Raw genomic sequence first — 9,019 nt, 5'->3', positions numbered from 1 at the left:
CAAATTTGATATTTCGCAATGATGTGGAATGAGTCAAATTTTCCAATAGATGACATAATTAAGTTAATTTAACAACATACACTCCTGGAAATGGAAAAAAGAACACATTGACACCGGTGTGTCAGACCCACCATACTTGCTCCGGACACTGCGAGAGGGCTGTACAAGCAATGATCACACGCACGGCACAGCGGACACACCAGGAACCGCGGTGTTGGCCGTCGAATGGCGCCAGCTGCGCAGCATTTGTGCACCGCCGCCGTCAGTGTCAGCCAGTTTGCCGTGGCATACGGAGCTCCATCGCAGTCTTTTAACACTGGTAGCATGCCGCGACAGCGTGGACGTGAACCGTATGTGCAGTTGACAGACTTTGAGCGAGGGCGTATAGTGGGCATGCGGGAGGCCGGGTGGACGTACCGCCGAATTGCTCAACACGTGGGGCGTGAGGTCTCCACAGTACATCGATGTTGTCGCCAGTGGTCGGCGGAAGGTGCACGTGCCCGTCGACCTGGGACCGGACCGCAGCGACGCACGGATGCACGCCAAGACCGTAGGATCCTACGCAGTGCCATAGGGGACCGCACCGCCACTTCCCAGCAAATTAGGGACACTGTTGCTCCTGGGGTATCGGCGAGGACCATTCGCAACCGTCTCCATGAAGCTGGGCTACGGTCCCGCACACCGTTAGGCCGTCTTCCGCTCACGCCCCAACATCGTGCAGCCCGCCTCCAGTGGTGTCGCGACAGGCGTGAATGGAGGGACGAATGGAGACGTGTCGTCTTCAGCGATGAGAGTCGCTTCTGCCTTGGTGCCAATGATGGTCGTATGCGTGTTTGGCGCCGTGCAGGTGAGCGCCACAATCAGGACTGCATACGACCGAGGCACACAGGGCCAACACCCGGCATCATGGTGTGGGGAGCGATCTCCTACACTGGCCGTACACCACTGGTGATCGTCGAGGGGACACTGAATAGTGCACGGTACATCCAAACCGTCATCGAACCCATCGTTCTACCATTCCTAGACCGGCAAGGGAACTTGCTGTTCCAACAGGACAATGCACGTCCGCATGTATCCCGTGCCACCCAACGTGCTCTAGAAGGTGTAGGTCAACTACCCTGGCCAGCAAGATCTCCGGATCTGTCCCCCATTGAGCATGTTTGGGACTGGATGAAGCGTCGTCTCACGCGGTCTGCACGTCCAGCACGAACGCTGGTCCAACTGAGGCGCCAGGTGGAAATGGCATGGCAAGCCGTTCCACAGGACTACATCCAGCATCTCTACGATCGTCTCCATGGGAGAATAGCAGCCTGGATTGCTGCGAAAGGTGGATATACACTGTACTAGTGCCGACATTGTGCATGCTCTGTTGCCTGTGTCTATGTGCCTGTGGTTCTGTCAGTGTGATCATGTGATGTATCTGACCCCAGGAATGTGTCAATAAAGTTTCCCCTTCCTGGGACAATGAATTCATGGTGTTCTTATTTCAATTTCCAGGAGTGTAATTAAGTTAATATAAAAAGTTTTTTATTTTTTATTTTTTTTAATAATTTTTTGTTTGTTTTTTCTTTTTTTTCTTAATTTATATCTAAAAATTCCTCTATGGAGTAGAAGAAGTTGTCATTCAGAAATTCTTTTAATTTCTTCTTAAATACTTGTTGGTTATCTGTCAGACTTTTGATACTATTTGGTAAGTGATCAAAGGCTTTAGTGACAGTATAATTCACCCCTTTCTGTGCCAAAGTTAGATTTAATCTTGAATAGTGAAGATCATCCTTTCTCCTAGTATTGTAGTTATGCACACTGCTGTTACTTTCGAATTGGGTTTGGTTGTTAATAACAAATTTCATAAGAGAGTATATATACTGAGAAGCTACTGTGAATATACCTAGATCCTTAAATAAATGTCTGCAGGATGATCTTGGGTGGACTCCAGCTATTATTCTGATTACACGCTTTTGTGCAGTAAATACTTTATTCCTCAGTGATGAATTACCCCAAAATATGATGCCATATGCAAGAAATGAGTGAAAATAGGCGTAGTAAGCTAATTTACTAAGACGTTTATCACCAAAATTTGCAATGACCCTTATTGTATAAGTAGCTGAACTCAAGCGTTTCAGCAGATCATCAATGTGTTTCTTCCAATTTAATCTCTTATCAATGGACACACCTAAAAATTTTGAATATTCTACCTTAGCTGTATGCTTCTGATTAAGGTCTATATTTATTAACGGCATCATACCATTTACTGCACGGAATTGTATGTACTGTATCTTATCAAAATTCAGTGACAGTCCGTTTACAAGGAACCACATAGTAATTTTCTGAAAGACATTATTGACAATTTCATCAGTTAATTCTTGTTTGTCAGGTGTGATTACTATACTTGTATCATCAGCAAAGAGAACTAACTTTGCCTCTTCATGAATATAGAATGGCAAGTCATTAATATATATTAAGAACAACAAAGAACCCAAGACCGACCCTTGTGGAACCCCATTCTTGATAGTTCCCCAGTTTGAGGAATGTGCTGATCTTTGCATATTATGAGAACTGCTTATTTCAACTTTCTGCACTCTTCCAGTTAGGTACGAATTAAACCATTTGTGCACTGTCCCACTCATGCCACAATACTTGAGCTTGTCTAGCAGAATTTCATGATTTTCACAATCAAAAGCCTTTGAGCGATCACACAAAATCCCAATGGGTGGTGTTTGGTTATTCAGATCATTCAAAATTTGATTGGTGAAAGCATATATGGCATTTTCTGTTGAAAAACCTTTCTGGAAACCAAACTGACGTTTTGTTAGTACTTCATTTTTACAGATATGTGAAGCTACTCTTGAATACGTTACTTTCTCAAAAATTTTGGATAAAGCTGTTAGAAGGGAGATTGGACAGTAATTGTTGACATCAGATCTATCCACTTTTTTATGCAAAGGTATAAAAATAGCGTATTTCAGTCTATCAGGGAAAATGCCCTGTTCCAGTGAGCTATTACACAGGTGGCTGAGAATCTTACTTATCTGTTGAGAACAAGCTTCTAGTATTTTGCTGGATCTATTGCGGCTTCGCGGCGATAGACGACATAGCCGACGACGAGTGTGCGTAGTGTGTAGTGTAGCATTTGACTGCAGAGATGAAAAAGTCGCTGTGGACACGTTACCTTGTTGTAAAACTAATGTTAACATACTCGAAGACGGATACGTTTCCATTAATCTGTCTGCTGTCTGTGCTAGCGAAATCAAATCACCGACGCAAACTGTTATAATTTTCTGCGTATCGGAATGTAGGTGTGACAACCAGATGTTTCGTAGTACATCGTCAATGACTGTACCACTCACAAGCGTTCGTAGTCGTCGTATAAGCTGCGATCGCCGAGTTCTTCTGGTCACAGACGTTTTTCCAAATACTTCTCCTCTGACTGAGAGAGGCATGTCACTAAAACGTTTTAAATAGACGTTTTTCGTTCGGTGTTTGGCAGTTCAGTGAGGATGTTTTGCACTTCTGCAGCTAGATCTTCATTTAGTGCTGCAACAACATAACTTTATTTGGTTTCGTCTGACGATATCTGTGCTAAGAAGAAAAGGAGTTCCAGTTCAGCGAATCGTAATATGGGGTTATTTGTAATTTTTTTGTCCTGTAGATCATATATTGTGTGCAGACAAGCACATGATGGAACAGGACAAGTCAAAAGTGGAGATGATGCACGATTAAAATGATTATGACAGAGATATTATAATGATAAAAATGTTCATGTAATACATATGTAATGCCAAGAAACAGAAAAACATATATGTGGATATCCTGTAAAAAAAATCTGAATTGTACAGCATTTCTAAATATGATGACATAACATAAAAATTCGAAAGTACGCTATTCATTTAAAAATTCATTACTAAAGTAAACAGTAAAGGTGATACACTTCTGTACTAAAGTGTTCAGGCTTACATACAAAGTACAGAACATGGACAGAACAAGTATCATGGAAATTCAAAGGTATACATTTAAAAAAGCAAATAACATGAAAATACAAAAGACCACATATATTTAAAAATTCATAACTTAAGTAAGACAGTAAGGTGCTCGGGATTACATACAGAGTACAGAACAAACAACATGGAAATTCAAAAGTATATTTTGTACAGAGTTTCAGGGAGAGCATAAGGGAACAATAGACAAGAATGGGGGAAAGAAATACAGTAGAAGAAGAATGGGTAGCTTTGAGGAATGAAATAGTGAGGGCAGCAGAGGATCAAGTAGGTAAAAAGACGAGGGCTAGTAGAAATCCTTGGGTAACAGAAGAGATACTGAATTTAATTGATGAAAGTAGAAAATACAAAAATGCAGTAAATGAAGCAGGCAAAAAGGAATACAAACGTCTCAAAAATGAGATCGACAGGAAGTGCAAAATGGCTAAGCAGAGATGGCTAGAGAACAAATGTAAGGATGTAGAGGCTTATCTCACAAGGGGTAAGATAGATACTGCCTACAGGAAAATTAAAGAGACCTTTGGAGAAAAGAGAACCACTTGCATCAGTACCAAGAGCTCAGATGGAAACCCAGTTCTAAGCAAAGAAGGGAAAGCAGAAAGGTGGAAGGAGTATATAGAGGGTCTATACAGGGGCGATGTTCTTGAGGACAGTATTATGGAAATGGAAGAGGAGGTAGATGAAGATGAAATGGGAGATATGATACTGCGTGAAGAGTTTGACAGAGCACTGAAAGACCAAAGTCGAAACAAGGCCCTGGGAGTAGACAATATTCCATTAGAACTACTGACAGCCTTGGGAGAGCCAGGCCTAACAAAACTCTACCATCTGGTGAGCAAGATCTGTGAGACAGGCGAAATTCCCTCAGACTTCAAGAAGAATATAATAATTCCAATCCCAAAGAAAGCAGGTGTTGACAGATGTGAAAATTACCAAACTATCAGTTTAATAAGTCACAGCTGCAAAATACTAACACGAATTCTTTACAGACGAATGGAAAAACTGGTAGAAGCTGACCTCGGGGAAGATCAGTTTGGATTCCATAGAAATGTTGGAACACGTGAGGCAATATTGACCCTACGACTTATCTTAGAAGAAAGATTAAGGAAAGACAAACCTACGTTTCTAGCATTTGTAGACTTAGAGAAAGCTTTGTCAATGTTGACTGGAATATTCACTTGCAAATTTTGTAGGTGGCAGGGGTAAAATACAGGGAGCGAAAGGCTATTTACAATTTGTACAGAAACCAGATGGCGGTTATAAGAGTTGAGGGACATGAAAGGGAAGCAGTGGTTGGGAAGGGAATGAGACAGGGTTGTAGCCTCTCCCCAATGCTATTCAATCTGTATATTGAGCAAGCAGTAAGGAAACAAAAGAAAAATTCGGAGTAGGTATTACAATCCATGGAGAAGAAATAAAAACTTTGAGGCTTGCTGATGACATCGTAATTCTGTCAGAGACAGCAAAGGACTTGGAACAGCAGTTGAATGGAATGGACAGTGTCTTGAAAGGAGGGTATAAGATGAACATCAACAAAAACAAAACGAGGATAATGAAATGTAGTCGAATTAAGTCGGGTGATGCTGAGGGAATTAGATTAGGAAATGAGACACTTAAAGTAGTAAAGGAGTTTTGCTACTTGGGGAGCAAAATAACTGATGATGGTCGAAGTAGAGAGGATATAAAATGTAGACTGGCAATGGCAAGGAATGCGTTTCTGAAGAAGAGAAATTTGTTAACATCGAGTATAGATTTAAGTGTCAGGAAGTCGTTTCTGAAAGTATTTGTATGGAGTCTAGCCATGTATGGAAGTGAAACATGGACGATAAATAGTTTAGACAAGAAGAGAATAGAAGCTTTCGAAATGTAGTGCTACAGAAGAATGCTGAAGATTAGATGGGTAGATCACATAACTAATGAGGAGGATTGAATATAATTGGGGAGAAGAGGAGTTTGTGGCACAACTTGACTAGAAGAAGGGATCGGTTGGTAGGACATGTTCTGAGGCATCAAGGGACCACCAATTTGGTACTGGAGGGCAACGTGGCGGGTAAAAATCGTAGAGGGAGACCAAGAGATGAATACACTAAACAGATTCAGAAGGATGTAGGTTGCAGTAGGTACTGGGAGATGAAGAAGCTTGCACAGGATAGAGTAGCATGGAGAGCTGCATCAAACCAGTCTCAGGACTGAAGACCACAACAACAACAACATGTTAAAAATACATTACAAAGCAGAAGACTCACTTCCGTATTGCAAAGTTTAGGTTTGCATACAAATGCGTAGAGCATGGACAGAAAAAGTAACAATTTGAACAGAGTCACATTTTATACAAGAAGATGAGCTTTTAAGGAGAAATTAGAATTTTTCGCTAAGAAATGCAGTAACAGAGGAAAAACAGTGATTTAATAATTTTTTTTAGATTTTGTTTCCATTTTTTTCAGATTACTTATAGTCATGCTCTTTGATGGGAGATGCTTGTCAAATTTTATGTCCATATTTTTAACACTGTCAGTATAAAATTTGGTGCTGTGTGCTATAATTTTTAGCTGAGATTTGTTTTACAATGGTGTGTGTGGCGGTCTAGATTTCTGTGTAGGGTTACTACATGCTGAGCTACAAAACAAACCAGTTTTGTTATATAAAAGGCATAGCACTAGCAGGATTGTAATGCTTTAAACAGGGGTTTACAGTGTTCAGTTCTGTTTTTGATTGCACTATTCTGGCCACTTGTTTTTGTAATTTGAAAACTGTGTTGGTTTCAGAAGTATTTCTCCAGAAAATTAGGCCATACCTAATAATGGATTCAAATAGAGCATGATATATGAGTTTCAAAGTGTCAATGTTGGCTGAATTTTTATTGATCTGAGTAGGTAGCACATTTTGCTGAGTTTCTTTGCAACTATTTCTACATGCAGTTTAGTGTACTACTACTGGTTAGCCCAAGGAATTTGGTGTCCTGCACATTGACAGTTTCATGTTTGTCAATATGAATGTCTGCACTGAAGGGAGTAACATTCTGCTTTGTATGAAAGTTCATGCTTACAGTTTTCTGAGTGTTTATTAGTGTTTGCCTCAAACCAAGATTTTATGTCACAGGTAGTTTAACTGACTGTTTCTTGAAGTACATCTTCTCTGTTGGAAATTAAAATATTTGTACCATCAGCATACAAGAAAGAATTAGCATTAGGGGTATTTTCTTGGAGATCACTGATGAATCCATTGAAAAATGCTAGGCCAAGAACAGACTCTTGTGAGACACCACAAGTTATATTTTTGCTATCTGACCAGCAACAGGTAGAATCCTTGGGGCTTCTGATTTCTACTTATTGTCTCCTTTCACTTAGATAGCTACTGAGCCAACTGTGGGCAGTACCCCTGATAGCAAATTTCTCAAATTTTGTGAGGAGCAACTTCTGGCTGACCATATTAAAGGCTTTGGGTTGGTCAAGTAATATACCAACAACAGGCTGTTTATAATCAGTTAGACTTTAGCACTTCTCTAAAAATCATACAGTGCATTTATAGTTGATCTAGTTTTGCAAAAACTTTATTGAGAAAATATTATAGTGTTCTTAGTGTCTTAGCTTTCTAATCTTATGGAAACAAACTGTTCAATTTTTTTAAAAAATGCGTGTAATATTGCAGTAGGCATGCTCCTCTCCTTTCTTATGTTGCCAGAACAGTGGTGTTTGAACGCGATTCTACTGATCTCGCTACTTGCAGCTGGTTCTACATTTATTGTTGAGTATGTCATTTCGAGCGTGAAAATAAACGCAACGTGGCTGCCGCAAAAGAAACAAGCCTGTGTGCTGTGATACGATACGCTGAGTTGGAGCTGGTGCGGTTGTACTGACGTAATATCACTTCAACGTCACCAAAATATCTGGTTAACTTCTGAGAGTTAATGATTTATTTCCTCATATTAAATTGCATTAAAACTTGCATGGAAAAGCACATCTGATTCCCTAATATATGAAACGTGGAATACTAAAGTAGTTGAAAATAAAAGAATAACATAACACATTGAATTGTACATGTCACAGAGTATTTATGCGCACTGCCTCAGCGCTTGTCGTCGTGGTTCAATGCTGTACAAACCATTCTACAGACCAAAATGAACAATTACGATTTGCCTTCGTTTCCACAAGATCTCCCCCCCCCCCCCCCCCACCAAACTCAACAGTATAACTTCCTTGCCGCTTGCCATGTTGCAATCGAAGTGGATAACAAAAAAAGAGATGGAGTATTGCGACTGTTTATGTTAAGGTACGTTTAAGGTGCGTTTACACTGCGATTTATATTGGCACATGTATGAGATACATGTAAAGGTACGTTTACACTGGGATACATGTATCGCGACATGTATGAGCGACATGTCAATTTGACATGTCACAATACATCACCTCATACAAAAATTCACGGAACTTGTATGCGGACCCTCGAGCTCATTCATGTCGCGTATACAATTTGTGTATCGCTTTTTGGCCATATACGCGACATGTATGAGCGACATTTTAAGAACCCGCGCATGCGCAGTACTATCATTTCCTGTCGTCTTGTCGCCTGCCGCTTATTTTGACGATTAGCGCATGCGTAGTACCAGGCTCTTTGGCAGCTGTTTGAGTTTTGGAGGTGCCGACTGTCGTTTGTTGTGTAGTTATTTGTGTATTGTGTCGTGTGTTGTGCCCGCGTGTAATACTTTAAAATTTGCCATGACTTCTCGGTCCAAACAAAATTCACTGCATTTTATAGAGGCAGTGCGCAGGCATCCCTGTATATGGGATGTGAAACTACGAGACTATAAGAACACTCAGAAAAGGTACGATGAGTGGGAGGAAATTGCCAAGGCATTTAACGTGTCAAGGAAGGAATGTGAGGACAAGTGGCATAATTTAAAAAGCCAATATAGTCGCGAGTTAGCGAAAAGGAAGAGCAGCAAAGGAACTGGAAGTGCTACAAGCAATGTGTACCACACTTCATGGTATGCTTTTGAAAGTATGCAGGTCATAAGAGACAATTAC

The sequence above is a fragment of the Schistocerca americana genome, chromosome 4 (genome assembly GCF_021461395.2).
Source record: "Schistocerca americana isolate TAMUIC-IGC-003095 chromosome 4, iqSchAmer2.1, whole genome shotgun sequence".
In the NCBI taxonomy this organism is placed as follows: Eukaryota; Metazoa; Arthropoda; class Insecta; order Orthoptera; family Acrididae; genus Schistocerca; species Schistocerca americana.
The sequence above is the reverse complement of the archived record's forward strand: the minus strand, read 5'-3'. Positions refer to the sequence as shown.